At 39.6% G+C, this 16,703-nt stretch overlaps 1 long non-coding RNA gene across 4 annotated transcripts in view; it reads right to left on the bottom strand.

The window, feature by feature from the left end:
• The window catches only part of LOC148124849 (uncharacterized), a 29,951-nt gene extending 13,597 nt beyond the window's left edge, over positions 1-16,354 (bottom strand). Inside the window, exons 1-3 of one of the 4 annotated variants that reach the window (XR_015744980.1) lie at positions 16,116-16,354; positions 10,541-12,416; positions 7,035-7,976 (exon numbers count right to left, since the gene is read on the bottom strand). This is a non-coding gene — a long non-coding RNA (uncharacterized LOC148124849). Of the gene's footprint in view, positions 1-7,034; positions 12,417-16,115 lie in introns of those variants that run through there. The other 3 variants (XR_015744979.1, XR_015744978.1, XR_015744977.1) reach the window with 3 other exon arrangements.
• Positions 16,355-16,703: the final 349 nt, after the last annotated feature.

Below are 16,703 nucleotides of genomic sequence, written 5' to 3'. Positions count from 1 at the left end.
TTTTCCCAAACTGTACAATAATCTGAGACTTTATTCTCTTTTAATTCTAATGTAAGTTTGTCCATTTCCGTGCAATCAAAAATCTTTTGGATAATTAAGCTATCTGTCGGCACAGAATCTTATCTTCAACAGGCATGCATTCTTTTTGCTTTATACTCCAGCCAGTTCCATTCAAGTGAGAAGCAAAATACAAAATACATGTAGTTCTCAATGGGTGGCCACAATTGAAACCAACATTTCTGCTGTTAAGCAAGGCAGTTGTTAAGGGAGTTTTCCCCTCATTTTATGACCTTCCTTGCCACAATCATTTGAATAAGCCAATCAAATAATAATTATTATTTTTAAATACTCTTTGATCCAATTTCCTGAGCAACACAAGAATAAGGAACAGCTCACTTGTGAACAATTTTTTTTTTTTAATAAAAATAATACTTCAGAAATATAGAAAGGGGCCCTTCAAAATCCTCTGTCTAATTTGTGGGCAGAAAAATTGGATGGGCGATTGTTTCAAATTTTTCCCAGGCAGAAAGTTCCGTTTGAATGAATTTGTGCATCTCCCACAATGGGTCAGCAGTTGAACTGAAGTTATCTCTTCTTGGTTCCACCATAAAGTAGAATGAAGATAGGCAAATGGATTAGTAGATGTTTAAAACATTATGGAACAATTCTTTCCCTACCCTTCATTATTATGCAAGCATGAATTATATATTGGTGTCTTACATACTTGAGTAATATGATATAGGAAATACTCCAGTGCTTCAGGTTTCCTGGAGCTGCATAACAAGATGTCATTAATACCACCAGATGTTCTCTTGATTGTTCTTCAAGGATGTAATTGGCAAATGAATCTAACTTAGCAATGCACAACACAACATCCCAAGATAGATAGCTATCACTCTTTCTTTGAATCTCCATTTAGCTAAATTTTCTTGGGGCAGGACAGGGATTGTGGATCCATATTTCTCCAGCAGTAACTTTGGTGAACACTGAAATGGAAATCTCTCTTCCATGGAATATCTACGTTCACATGGCCATAAATTGATGATTTTTTCCAATGCTTCAAGAACGGTTCACACAGCAGGTGCATTCATACATCATACTAAAATATATGTTGGCTGGATTGTACTTCGACCTGTCATGCAAATCAAATGATTGCTTGTTCTGTGAATGAGCCTATCAGGTTAATCCATAAACTGGTCTAAGTGTTTTGGCAAAGCAGTGTATATGAGTAGGACACTGGACCATATTTAACAAAATGAAATTCAATGTAGAGAAAAGTAAAGTCCTACACTTATGCAAGAAAAACCAAAAGTACACATATAGACTGGGTGAAACCAGGCTTAATAGCAGTAATTTGAGAGGGATCTTGGAGTCTTAGTGGACAATCCTTAGTGCAATCCTAAGTTGCATTAACAGAGGGATACAATCAAGATCAAGTGAGGTACTAATACCACTCTCTAAAGCCTCAGTAAGACCACACCTCAAGTACTGTGTCCAGTTTTGGTCACCACACTATAAAAAGATGTTGAGACTCTAGAAAAAGTATTGAGAAGAGCAACCAGGATGATTAGGAGACTAGAGACTAAAACATATGAAGAACTGTTACAGGAACTGGGCTTAGCTAGTCTAGTGAAGAGAAGGACCAGGAGAGACAGGATAGCAGTCTTCCAATATTTGAGGGGCTCCACAGAGAGGAAGGGGTCAAGCTATTTTCTAAAGCACCCAAAGGCCAGACAAGGAATAATGGATGGAAACTGACCAAGAAGAGATTCAACCTGGAAATAAGGAGAAACTTTCTGACAGGGAGAACAATCAACCCATGGAACAGAAGTTGCCCTCGGAAGTTGTGGGAGCACCATCACTTGAGATCTTCAAGAAGAGATTGGACTGCCATTCGTCAGAAATGGTGTAGGGTCTCCTGCTTGGGCAGGGGGTTGGACTAGATGACCTGTAAAGTCCCTTCCAACTTTGATTATCTGTTAGTACAGGAATTGGGAGTTTTGTTTGTTGTTGTTGACCTGGGTTTCTTAAACCAATGCGTGACTCATTTCCAAATACATAAGATCAGACCATGGTGCTAAACAGTACAGAAGATTCTAAGAACTACCTTTCAAGACATTAGGAAAGCTCTGGACTTTAAATACTACACGTAATTCCTAGCTACTCTCTAGCAATTGACTATGTCAGCTAGGAATATGAGAACTTAAATCTAACATCAACTGGGCAAAGCTGATTTAGGCCAAGAATACTAGCTGAGCCACCGCCTTTAACTGTGGTGTCCTTGGTGCTCTCTGAGCTTGGTTATTTTCTTGCAGATGTTTCATTACCCAACTAGGTAGCATCATCAGTGCTAGCACCTAACACTTATGATTTTGCAGGATCCAATCGGGGTCAGTCACCAAGACCAGAAGTTTAGTCTACCAAGCTTTTGGACTCATGCTAGAACCCATCCTCAGGGAACCTTTATCTACTGCAATGTGTGCTTTGTGTTCTGACCAAGGCTTCCGAGACCATAATTAAGCACACGCTTAGTGAAAATAACTCTTGGTTTTATTTCAATGCTGGGAATTATGTTCATTCCCAGCCCGTAATGAGTCCCAAACAGTCCCTTGAGATAAGCACCCACCTTTCTCTCCTTTGAATTGCTGCCAACAACTGAAGTGCCAAATGAACTGCAAAAAAAACCAACCGAAGCACAAAGTCCACACAGAGCATCAAGGATTAATCTGAACAGAGTGAACGACTTTGCTTCCTGCAAAGGTCTCTCTTCCTTTGCCTGTCTACTTTATACCTTATGGGAGGGACAATCACCTCCAAGCCTTACTCCTGAGTTGCCCCTTTTGTCTCAGCTGCTCTTGCCTTCTAGCAGCTCTGCGCGCACATGCACTGGGAACAGGCTCCCCTTGCTCCTCGGCCTCGCTGCTGCCAGACTCTGGAGGCTCCGGAGATAGCATCCCACTCCCAGATGGTCCTGGCCCCATCTCTGTATTGGACGCAGGACCTTCATCCGAGTCCTCTCCAGACTCCTGGACTGGTCCCTGTTTTTCCCCACTGTCCAATTCTGCAGCCATCTGCACAGATTGCCGGCGAACCACAGCACTTTGGACAATTTTATACATAGTATAGCAAAGCACACATTCAGTTAGAGAGACATTTCCTGAGGATGGGCTCCAGGAAGGGTCCAAAAGCTCAGAAGACTAAACCTCTGGTCTCAGTGACCGATCCTGCAAAATTATCCTGGGACACATATATTTATTTGCCTTCATTCCCTGATGATTTTACCTAGCTGGGTAGTGCAATGACTGCAAGAAATCCACCCACCTCAGAGAGCACGAAGGGCTCCCCAGTTTAATTCCGAGCTGCAAATATTCTCTTCTGTCAGTATCCTTAGACTCTTTCTTGCCAAAGCGTTTTATTCCCACATCAGCGAAGCAAGCTGAAGCTATAAAACAGCAGTTTTCTGAAAGCCATTTACAAAGCTCAAGGTTCAGATGAGAGTGAGCGAGCGGTCTTGATTACAGCGGTTTCAATTTAGGTCAAGGGGTGAACCATAATTTCGAGACAATTTCATATCTGAAAACAGCCCTAGACAAAAGCCTCTTGGGTGAAGGCCTCTGTTTTATCAATGAAGCCCTGGAATTTATTTAGCCCCAGGCAATTTGCTTTAAGGTACATCAAGGAATGCTAGCCTAGTGGGATTCTAGATACTCAGTTTAAAAGAATAGCATGTATATATATATATATATATAGAAGATGGCTTGATGTTTTTATGTTTTGTTTGTTTATGTTTGTTTTAAAAACCAATAAAAATTAAAAAAAAAAGAATAGCAGAGTTGGAAGAGACCTTGGAGCAGTGGTGGGATTCAAAAAATTTTACTATCGTGGGCGTGGCTTGGTGGGCGTGGCAGGGGAAGGATACTGTAAAATCTCCAGTCAGAGATGGTATTTGCCGGGTCCCCAAACTACTCAAAATTTCCACTACCGGTTCTCCAGAACTGGTCAGAATCTGTTGAATACCACCAATGCCTTGGAGGTCTTCTAATCCAACCCCCTGTTTAAGCAGGAAAACCTATATCAGACATCAGTAGAACAACTTGCCTTCAGAAACTGTGGGTGCTCCAACACTGGAAGTTTTTAAGAAGAGATTGGCCAACCATTTGCCTGAGCAGGGGTTTGGATAGAAGACCTTCAATGTCCCTTCCAACTCTGTTATTCTGTTATTTCCCATATTTCTGTCACTTTCTGTTCAGGTATATTAATAAGCAGCAATAAAAGTGTCACTTATGTCAAGGTATCTGCATCCGCATGTATGAATTACAGACAGACTACACTTTATATACATACGTGTAAAGTCTTCTTTCAGATTCCCAAATCTATAAAACAGGAGAAGACCAAAAAAAAAAAAAAGTAATTCAGAAAGATAGCGCCTGTCTTTAGGTGTTTCATCATATTTATATTCATGCCCTCTTAGTTTTCCTTGCGCCCTCATAAATAAGTTATCTTTAACTGCAACTAGGGGAAGCCAAGGAGGAGGGGGGAAAAAAGATATTGTACAGTTTAGTACCACTTTATGGATGACATTGATTTAAAACACTCCATAAGGGGCGCGTAGCTGCAGGATCAATTAAGAGTAAATGTGGTCATGAAACTTGCATGAAGAACAGGCTGACAAAGTCATGGAGATGACATTCTTCATGGGGCTATTTGCTGCTTGAACGTCTTAGAAGGAGGAAAGAAAGAGAAAGGGGAGAGGAAAAAAGGCTATATATTTCCTTTATTTAATACTCATTGACAGGAAAGCTTTCCCAAAGTAGAATGTGTCAAGGAATAACGTCCTCTCTGATAGAAATCTAAGAGTCGCTTTAAAGAATCCATGGGGAAATTTTGGTTTCATCAAACAGGAGTCCCCAAGGAGTCCCCGAGGCGACTGGACGTTCTTTATTTTTTTTTTCCTTGAAGACATTTCACTTCTCATCCAAGAAGCTTCTTCAGTTCAGTTCTTCATCTTCTTCAGAAGAAAAATAAAGAACATCCAGTTGCCTCTTGAAAAAACACCTTTGGGACAACCATGACTTGGATGACTGAGAATCAAACAGCTTTGGACCAGTTTGTATCCCATCCTGATATTTTCTCCTGCAGCTTTTGAAAACATACTCTTCAAAGGGTTCAGCTATCTTGCAGGGATTTGTATCTCCATATCCACTCACAGGTTACTAATATTTGGAATGTTTAGCTCCATGACTCTTGTGGATAGGAAGCAGAAATACATTCTGGAACATCCCATTGACCTTCTCGGAAATTCTGGATCCTAAGGTCCTCTTCAGAACCGCTAAAATCTGGATCCTCTTATCCTAAAATTCTGGATTGCCTGTGTCCGAACTTGGTGGCCAGTGGACAAATCTAGTTTTATAGGAGAAGCAATCCCATTAACTTATGAGGTAACTTTCAGTGATACACCCAAGTTGCAAGAAGAGCTGAAACTATCATTGAGGACTTTTAAATCAGTTAAAATGGATGTGTGTGGGATTAAAGAGTGAAAGGTGCTATTCCAAGGAGATCTGAAAGTCTCCATCTTTCTTTCTGGAGGGACTTGAGTTTTGGATTTGGCCACACCTGTTTTTCCTTTTGTTACATCTTCAAGGGCCGTGACGTATTTCTCAAGGAACACCATCAGATACTGGTTTAAAGAAGCTCGTGTCCCTGAAGATTTGATGGACCTTTGATGAGAATGAACAATTCATGCAAGTTTATGTTCTCCTGACAAGTTAACATCATGCTACTCTCTTTCCACAGAGGCCATCCATTTGAGTTTTCAAAAACATCGCAGAAAAGTTTGTGTTTTTTTTAAAAAAAATAGGGTGGTGGAAAGAGAGGGTACAATCTCTCTTACTGTAGCTTTTAAGTGGTTCCCTCTAATATAATGCTTTGAGGAAAAACATTGCTTCCTGTAATAAATATGCCTGATATCTATTTATGTCTAAGATAGCTACATCCTCTTACTAATTATAGAATTACATTACAAAATTAGAGGATGAATTTTACTAGCCCCCTGCAAGGTTTTCAATCGGCTCTGAAAACAGGTTCCCCACTCCTCAAATTATGGCATGGATTGAGGTATGCCCAATATCTATTTTGTTTAGGATGGATTGGTTTCTTCCATTATGCTTATTGTTAGGTTATTTTTTTTTTGTTTTATTTTTGGGTACTGAATCTGTTTTTAATCATCCCACTACCCACAATTGAGTTAGACAGCCTTATAACTCTAAATTATATATATGTAAAATACAAATTTTATCTAACCTATGTGTAATCAGAGATTTACATTAAAAAATTAACTGCTAAAAAGTTCAGCCCTGGGCCTTGCATTTGTCAAGATTTTTAATAAATTTACTGCGTGGAGAGGTGAAAGGAATGCTTATCGAATTTGCATATGTTGAGATAGATAAAAGCTGGGTTTTGCCCAATTTGACTTGGTGAAAGAAAATGATTCATTAATCAGCCCTATTGCTGTGGGTATCTATCTGAAAAACAGAGAAATGCCTCACAGAGGAAGGAAGGAAGGAAGGAAGGAAGGAAGGAAGGAAGGAAGGAAGGAAGGAAGGAAGGAAGGAAGGAAGGAAGGAAGGAAGGAAGGATACAGGGAAGTGGAGGAGGGGAGGAAGAGGAACATGAGGAGAAGGCAAAGAAGAAGCGGAGAAGAAAAAGGAGAACGAAAAGAAGGAGAAGGAGTCTAGCAAATCCATGATTGGTAACAAGATAAAATGCAGAGCCCAAATGTATTACAGATTTCAGATTTTGCAGAAAACATTATTGTGGATGTGTGGAGTTAGGATGACTAAAAAGATGCAAAAAATTAAACACTGAAACGGAATGTACCAGATTTTTTTTTTTTTTAATGTCAATGATACTGCCAATAATTACATTAAAAGCCAGATCAAAAATTCTGCATTCTTTCTAGAAGTTTCATTCCACTATAAAAGTAATGAAGCCATTGGTTGGGCACATCAACCACACACATAAGTAAAGTAACCGATCACGCACATTCTGACAGCAACATGATGTCTGTACAAAATCATAATTTCTTTTTCTTTGCTGACTCAAAACCTAGCACAGCAGCCGAGAAAGTATTTTATGTTGGGCCTGTTTATTTTTAAAATTGATTTTCCCAGACAACTTATAATAATACATTAAAATCAGCATGTGTGCATTAAAATAATTTTCGAAGGCTGAATTATGCATAAAATTGTGCAAAGGTTGAAGTGATGTGAAACCAATCTTTGCATGGCAAGTAACATTGAACGCTATATTGTATGCTCTTAATACAAGGATGGATACTACTAAATATCTAATACAGGGATAGATATAAAAACCAGGTCGTTCTTGACTTAAAACCACAATTGGACCAGAATTTCTAGTGCTAAACAAAGCCATTGTTAAGTTGCTGATTTTACATTCTTTTGCCATGCTTATTATGTGTCAGACGTGCTCCAATGTTGTCCTATACACAAGAAAGACCTTCAATTCCATTTGCGTTGAAAGGTATACTTTACTAAAAGTCAGATGGTTTACAATATAGCAAAGCTGGAACTGAAGTTTGTACCAACCTTTCCTTGTTCATGGTTCCCTTCCAGTTCAGTTCCTCCATCTTGCTGTTCCCTTATTGTCCATTTTATATTTGAATACGTTATTTGGGGAACCGTGTCTGGTTGGTGAGCCATTGCTTTCCATTCCCAGCACTTTGAACTTGCGAGGGTGCCTCTGGAAGGTATGATAAGTAGTTAACCTATTCCACACCCAACCAACTTCCTCCCTCGTAGTTCATGGCAGACTGGCAGCAAGCAAAGGTGAAGCTCAAGGATACGATGGCAGTTCTGACATTGAGCGAATTCCTGCAGTTATTATCCACAAGTTCATTAAGCGAACCCGGCTGAAACACACGGTCATTATGCAAATCCAACTTCCTCCACTTGACTTCGCTGGTTGGAAACAAGTTGGGAAGATAGGAAATGGTCACCCCATGGCCGCGGAATGCTAGAGTCATCATTAACAAATGCCAGTTGCAACCATCTGAATTTGATCACATGATTGTGGAGATACTGTGATGCTTGTAGGTAATTAGGACACCCGCCAATATTTGCAAATTTTGAATTTATGAAACCTGGATACCTTAATTTTACAAAAAAAAAACAAAAAACAACCCACACTCAATTGGAACTGCCTATATCCTTAGGCACTACTTACATAATTCTTAGGTCTGCGGCCAGGACTTTGAATTATTAAGTTTTCACCAGTCGTAGTTTGTGAAATCTAACCACTGATAATTAATAATAATAACAATCACAAAATCCGATGCCAATGGAAACCAAAGCTATGCCATACATCTGTTTAACCGGAGGAATCCAAAGAGAGGTGTTAGACTGCATCTTATCTTGGCTTTTTAGCTATTATTTTTCACTCTATTTTTATTTGTTTGTTTTCAGCTTTGCATAATTAATTAGAAACTTGAGTTAATTAATGCAAAAGCTGAAGCATATCCAACTGTTTCTCGCAGATGTCACTTGAAACGAGCTATCAAATTAACACCATATGATAATGACAGTTTTGTAAATCATCCTGTGACCTGAGTTTGCTGCAGAATATATTTCTGCCAAAAAAAAAAAAAAAGAGGGGAAAAATGTTTATTAGAACCAAGCCACGCATATCAGCTATTTGGGTTGAATCTTCGGGAAAAGATGGGTGCAGAAACGTTGTGAGAAGCAAGGAAATGTTTTTGGTTTAATTGCCTACAAGAATAGACAAGAAGGTTTGATTTCCATGTAAACATTCACTGTTATAGCTACAGGACTAACAAGTAGAAAACCCAGTTTGGAAGAAAACGGAGGCTACTTCTCGAAACATTGAGGCAAAATAAACGCTTTCCAATCATTTTTGTCAACCATCTCAAGGTGCCATGTTCTCCTCTGACATGGACAAACCAGCTGAATCATCACCCAACTTAGGGAAATCACATGACAGAAAGGAACAGCTCAACTGGTGACCCAGTAAGGGAGACCGTTGCAAGAAGCGGAACTCACGTCAAAACACCTCAAGTCATCCTTGGTTGGCCAACGGTTGAGTGTGGGGTGTAGCTCTGAGAACTCATGATTAAAAGTCCTTTGGTTCCCTTGGAGGAGCAGTAAACCGATGACCGGGGAGGCAAAAAATGTTTTGAACCCAAACGCAAAAACTGATGCCAGGATGAGATTCGAAGTAGATTTCCATGCTTAAAAATGGTGTTGTTTACTGTTTTTAAAAATTGAGCCTTTTTTGTACCTGGGGAAAAAAACACATAATGCCGCAGTCAGGAAAACTAGTGCCCAGGCACCAAAAAGGCTTGTTTTTTTTTAAAAAAAAAAACAGCAAGCAACACCATTTGTAAGCATGGATTTCCACACTGAATCTCATCCTGGCATATGTTTTTGTATTTGGGTTCAAACATTTTTTGCCTCCCTGGGCATTGGTCTTCCTGATCATGTGTTTTCGTCCTGGGCACAAAAAAGGCTCATTTTTTTTTTAAAAGCAAGCAACACCATTTGTAAGCATGGAATTCCAGCCAGAATCTCATCCTAACATCCATTTTTTGCATTTGGGTTCAAAAATATTTTGCCTCCCTGGGCATTGTTTTTCCTGACCACGGCATTGCACGTTTTCTTCCCCGGGCACCCAAAAAGCTCAATTTTTAGAAACAGCAAGCAACAGCATTTTTGAACTTGGAATTCCACCCCAAATTTCATCCTAGCCTCCATTTTCCCAGCACTCAGTTCAATTGTCTTATCCAATCACCTTCTGGTTACACTGCTCATATTTGGGTCAATCTTTGATTGGAATTTGATTTCACTGTTGGGATACTGTTTTGGTGTAAGAAGGTTGAATGGGGCTTGTCGGTTGACACCCACAGGGCCATCCTTTGGGAACCAAGCTAGTACTTTGTTCTTGTTGCTTCTAATGAAGTTGTGGAATCATGGGGATTTTGAGATCGAGGCCTGTGTGGTCCCAAGACAGTTGACTCCTCTGGCTTTGCTACTGTATGCTAATGTTGCCAGCTCCATCAACAAGTTCAAATTGACACAATACCTGTGGCTATCTAAATAGGATCCTAACATGATGTTAAACCTAGAATGGCAGCAAAAATGTTCTAGTAGGAAGTGGGAGAGTCCTCACTCATAACTCCATAGATTTTCACCAAGGTGGACACCTCTAGTTGCTTGAAAGAGGGGTGCCTAATTTTCATATAAAGGAGAGTTATATCACAAGTTGAAACTTGAAGTAAGATTAAAGTAGGATGGTTATAAGAAAGTTGATACCACCCCAATGACTTCAGATTAACTTTAAAGGAAAGTTATACATTAGTGGAGCCTTAAATGTAGGACTAGATTATCCCCTGTTCACCATGAAATGGCCCATAAATCCATCCTCCTCTTTTCTCCTGTTGGCCATCAATTTGGGGTGCACTGCTTCCAATTCATTCATCCCGCAGGTGTGAAGAAGTCAACTGACCAACCTTGATAGCAATCAGAGCTGAACCATCCATCTGAAAGACAACGCTGCAGGAAATACGAATGGGGGAGGGGGGGCTTCTTCTTATTTTCTCTCCAGACATTTGGGCAGCCATGAGTACCACCTTAATGAAATGAAGACATTTTTATTCAAGGCCACGTTGACACACTTTGTTTCCGATGGCAGAAAACAAAACGAGGCTGTGATTGATAGCCTTCTGACACATCAGTCTTTCTGACTGACTCAAAAGAGCTTTCAAGATGTGGAAAACTGACAGCACAATTCAGCTCCTAAAGGCTTCCCCCCTCCCTCTTGTTCTCCCCTTCCTTTGCCACAAGATAACATACTCAGTAATAAAAGCTTAAGAGGAGGAAGGTGCAATTTCTTGTAATGGGAGAAATGTCGGCACCTGCTTAACTACACCCATGAGATCTTTAGATGTGACCACGTCAACTGGAAAATGATTCATATGTCCTCCTCCTCCTCCTCCTTCTTCTTCTTCTTCTTCTTCTTCTTCTTCTTCTTCTTCTTCTTCTTCTTCTTCTTCTTCTTCTTCTTCTTCTTCTTCTTCTTCTTCTTCTTCTTCTTCTTCTTCTTCTTCTTCTTCTCCTCCTCCTCCTCCTCCTCCTCCTCCTCCTCCTCCTCCTCCTCCTCCTCCTCCTCCTCCTCCTCCTCCTCCTCCTTCTCCTTCTTCTTCTTCTTCTTCTTCTTCTTCTTCTTCTTCTTCTTCTTCTTCTTCTTCTTCTTCTTCTTCTTCTTCCTTCACCTATTTTAAAATAATTCACCGTGGAACATTTTTGCAACATAGGTAAAAAAAAAAAACCTTCCTTGCCCATATCTGTGGAGATGCTTTGGGATGTTTAAGAGTCCTCATGTATCCCAGTTTGCATCGGCTCCCAGGATTGCAGGCCTATCCTCCACCGTTGAGTTGTAATCCTGGGATTGATGAAAAAGAGCGAGTCTAAAAATCACAAATGAGTAAGATGGATCCATATAAGAAAAGTGCAAAGAACCCAAGTCTGGAACGGAATGCTTGAGCTTCATAACATTCCTAATTGAAGTTCTTACACCCTTGTAGGAGCAACTTGCCGACATGTTTGATTTCCGGTTACACGAAATCTTGGCTGGCTCAGGATTGCCAACAAATTCCTATTGTCCATCTGCATGCTCGAATCTGCATGGTGGACCTGCTATTCCCATGCTTGTTACGCCAGGCCCTCTCTCTTTCACCAAAGCATGCACATTAACAGCTACCCCAACAACAACAACAGCTCTGATCTATCAAGCATGCATACTACCGCTCCTATATTGTTAAGACTCTCAAGACCAGCTCTTTAGGGGATTACATCTCCTTCTTAGCTTTTGCTCTTCAATAGGGCATTAATATTCTTTGAAAGGCCTCCACTCGTCAGAAGCTTCGTTAAGATCACGCTGCTTTGATGTTTGTCTCCGAAATAGAATGAGGAGGGATAAGAGTTCAAAGTCTATGAAGAAACTCAATATACAAAGGATGTAGCACATCTTAATAAGTAATGAGAATGCCTTTTTTCCTTTGTTGCCATTACAAAGCAAAAAAAGGGGGGGAGGAGGGGAAGTTTATTATCTTTATGGGGTTACGGTTTCACGGTGCTTTGTTAATAAATAGCCAAAGTTGTTTGGAGTTTCGAATGTCTCCAGATAGAGTAGGAAGCACTATTAATAAACAGCGTTCAGCCAAGGCAATCGATTAACAGTTTTGGATCTGGCAGGCGTATTATTAATGTGGCGAGCAGGTTGCTGAGTTTTGTTTTATTGTTGCTTTTTCTCCCTGCCAGAAATCAAGCTCGTTGAACACAACGTGGCCTGAGAGCAACTTTTGCCTTCTCTCTTCTTCAGGGAACCTGCAATTTAAAACCAAAAAATAATAATACCAAGGAGAGGAGAGCAACCGTCTTAGCCTTTTCTCTGATAAAATGCTTGTAAGTGCTATTGCTATAAGTCGTCAAACTCACTTAACAAATGGCTCGCTTAGCATCGGAAATGTTGGATATCCGTTATGGTCACAAGTTGAGACCTACCCATATAGGAATTGTTAAACCCAGCTGATTCAGAAGTCTCTCATTCGGGGGAAATTGACGTAGTAAATGTAGCAAGAAAGTCGATATTCCATAAAATATTCCAAATCTGAAGCAGATCTCACCTATTTTGGTCCAAAATGTTCCTCCTCTATATTTCTGAAGTGGAAAAACATTACATTGGATAAGGCCGCCCAATGTTCATGATTCTCGTCCATTAATCAGCAGGATCCTAAGTTTTATTAATAATAAATCTCTTTGGGATCCTGATTTATGAGCCAAGTAAATATACTATTTAATATAGGATAAAGCAGAGTTGTAATTTTTTAAAAGTCCCACTGTCTAGATTATTGGACTGTGGTGTGTGTGTGTGTGTGTGTGTGTGTTTAAAAAAAACCTACCTAAAACTGGCAGAGTAGAAAAACAGTTTAATTATATTGTCCCCAGCACCACACACGCTGATTTTATTACATTGTCTTTTCAAGATTTTTAGGAGCCATCTTACTTTTATTTCAATAAATTCAAAACAGAACAGAATAACAGAGTTGGAAGGGACCTTGAAGGCCTTCTAGTCCAACCCCCTGTTTAGGCAGGAAACTCTACTCCACTTCAGACAAATGGTTATCCAATCTCTCCTTAAAAACTTTCAGACAATTATCCATACTCCTGGTCCTCTTTTACTAGCTTCTATCTTGGTTTGTTCTGCCTTCTAGTGTTTTGAAGAATAGCTTGATTCCCTCTTCTTTTGGCATCTCCTGAGATATTGGAACACTGCTATCATGTCACCCCCAGTCCTTCTTTTCATTAAACGAGACATACCCAGTTCCATCTCTCTTTCTCCTTCCCACCTCAGCAAATCAAAATAAAAATGCAGCCCTCATTTAAACTAAAATAACTGCCTTTACAGTGAGAAAGTTGGCAGTTATTTCCATGTTTCTCAGGCCTATTGTTCCTATTCTGGAATGTTTATAGCTTCTATCGCCTACAGCTAACATCTGAGCTTTAGTGAGGTGATATAATAATTTCATTAGGTACTTTCAGTTTGTCTCTGACAAGTACCAATTTCCGAACAGTGTTAAGTATTCAGTAACAATACCAACAATAATAACCTTTCCCCACTGTCGCTTAGTTTCCAAAAAGGATTGATTTCACCTCTCAGAAATGTTGTTGTGTTTTCAATTACCACTCCCTACCTTTTCATCAGAAAAAAAGCTGGCATAGATTATGAAGGACAGTCATAAAAAATTTAGTTTGCTAACACAGAGATCTAGAAGATGCTCAAATATTCCAAAAGAGGAATTTACAGAAGGCAAGTAAAGAAATATGAACTGTTTCTATACGATTTCTCCCAAGAGTTCAAGAGTACCAATAGAAGAGAATATTTGAAGCTCAGGCTTGAATTGTGGAGTTCTGGTAGATTTCTGAGCTTGGCTGTTTTCTTGAAGCCATTTCATTATCCAACTATTTCAGCAGCTGATGATGTTATACAGTTGATAATAATGAAACATCTGCAAGAAAGCCACCAAGCTCAGAGAGCACCAAGGATCCTACAGTTGAACAGTAATTGGTATTAAATGGTTTGGATTTCAAGTGCAGAGTTGGAAAACCCCCAAACCTCCAGAAGTTGATGAATGAAAAATCTGAGTATCCCCCTATAGTGACAATTGAACAGGCAGATGAAATATTAGGTATACTATTATGATCACAACTGTCCATATCTGCTTATTTCAACTTTCCATTCTTTGATTTCATCCGGTGTTGTGGCAAAAATGTTTTCCTTCCTTCCTTCTTTCGTTCCCTCCTTCCTTTTTTCTTTTCTCCTCCTGGTTATGACGATGATGATGATGATGGAGACAAATCAATGTCTTTGTTCGCTTCATAAAGTAGAAAAACAGAGCTCTCTTTTTCGAAAGAAGAAAATGTCCAGGAAAATAGATTCTCCCCCCCCCCCCATTCTTCTTCTCCATTCTTCTCCCTCCATAAACAATGTCTTTCTCAGAATGACATTTCCTTTTGTTTTGAAAAACTTGCAAGAACCCAAAGCCACATTTTTGAAAACTCCTTTCTTTGTCTTTCTTTCTTTTTCTCTTTGTTTTCCTCTGGAACCTGCCCTATGTTTATTGTCTAACCAAATGCGACATTGTGTGCCTGTATAACTGGGGAAGGGGAGGAGGTGTGTGTGTGTGTATGTGTGTGTGTGTGTGAAATGATCAATTGAAAGCCCAATCAAGGTTTAACAGATAGGCCAGCAGTCACCCCCTGTTTGATATCAAAGGTGTTTTATTTCTGGTCCCTTTTTTGTGTCACTGAAAGAATGCTTCCTACGTGTGGATTAATTAAAGTGTAAACATTAAATATTGATTGATGCATTATCAGCCAGCAGCAGTTGCCTCCGCTCGGATTGATTTCCACAGTGATTTATTGTCATATTTGTGAAGTCATTTTACTTGATAACAAAGAGAATTAGGCTACTACCTTTGCCGTTCTCTCGTGTTCATAGATTCCTCTCTGGGGCTCTTTTCTCACCCTTCCATTACTGGACTTGAAAAATGTCTTTATTGAAACGAAGAAGCACTTTCATAATGCTGTTAGGTCTTTTGACTAAGCTCATCTGAAATCAAGGTGGAATAAATTCACTTGCAGTCTTATGAATGAAGGAAAACAAGGAGAGATCATTGCTTGATTATTTCAGCAGATTGTCCAAATATAACATCCTACCAAGGAGGTGCGTGCCAAGAGGACTTAACTTTTAAGAGAATAAATAAGGGAATGAAATGAAAGTCCATTGGAATATGGTATATCTTGGGTCTAAAATCAGTGAATTTCTCCTTTACCATAGTTACATTAAGGCAAATTCCTAATTTCTTGGCATTCTAACTTCTAATAAAAAAGAGAAGGAAGAAAGAAGAAAGAAAATTTCACATTCATCATTTTTCCAAAGGTTTGCATAGTCCAATGCCAGTTGATGGTGCCAACAATAAGTTGAAACATAGGGAAGGGAAGGGAAAAATCCTGAAAGCTCAAGTTCCATTCCAGTCCTTTGAATTCCCAACTATATTTCCAAGCAAGTGTTCAGTACTCATCTTCAACGAGGTGTCTGACATTTTCCTGAACTGGTTTCCCACTGAAATTTACACCTGCACCATTATTTCAAGCAGAACTGCCCTATTGCCTATTTTCATTCAAAGCTTTCCTACAGAGGGGGAAGAAGTAGAATCAATTTTTTCCCACACCATGTGCAAGGAGTTTAATTTTGAGGAAACATCACTCAGAGGCCCAATTCCACAGGTAAAGTCCTAGAGGACATAGTTGTAGGATGTTGCTGTTGAGATCAGATGTTCTGGAAAAATCTTGTAGTAAATTCAAAGCAAATTTAGGAGCAGTTTTGAACTGTGAACCACTGTGGATATTGAATTTATGGTTGAATTAAAGTAAAATCGGCAAGATCCGAAGAGAAACCACAAATTGTGAGGTAGATATTATTCATGCAAAAGCCAATTCTTTTCCCCTGACGTCTCTACTTACAGATTTTTTGTCTCCTCATTCCTGCACCAATAACTTGGCTTGTAAAATGTGAATCTTTTTATCACCAACATCTGGGCTTGCTCTAAAGATTATGGACGCCACACAGCCCCAAAAAGTCAAGTAAGATGTGATCCTTAAGTCATCCAGGGATGGTTACTTGATCACTTATTGATTTTGGAAAAGGCATTGAGAGCCAAGGTAGTGAGTGAGCAGCTGGCCACAATAAAAGCTCAGTGACCTCAATGGTGAGAAATGAAATGTATTCATGAAATGGCCTTGTTACACATTAACAAAATTGTGAGTGTGAGTGTGTGTGTGTGTATCTTGCATTTACAACATTTTTTGCCGTGATTTAACATTGGAAGAAGGAATGCTAGTCAAAAGCCATTGGAATGAATCATGGGCAAAGCTCTCTCTCTCTCTCTCTCTCTCTCTCTCTCTCTCTCTCTCTCTCTCCCTCCCTCTCTCCCCTCCTCCCCCCTTCTCTCTCTCTTTCTCTCTCTCACACACACAAACCCAAAAACAGTAATAGGAAACTGGTGTTCTGACCAAGTAGTAAAACATTAACCTTAAACCAGCACAGCAGTG

The sequence above is a fragment of the Pseudonaja textilis genome, chromosome 11, assembly GCF_049901715.1.
Source record: "Pseudonaja textilis isolate UNSWEBS1 chromosome 11, rPseTex1.2, whole genome shotgun sequence".
In the NCBI taxonomy this organism is placed as follows: Eukaryota; Metazoa; Chordata; class Lepidosauria; order Squamata; family Elapidae; genus Pseudonaja; species Pseudonaja textilis.
Note: the sequence above shows the minus strand (reverse complement) of the source record. Positions and strands in the feature narration are given on the sequence as shown.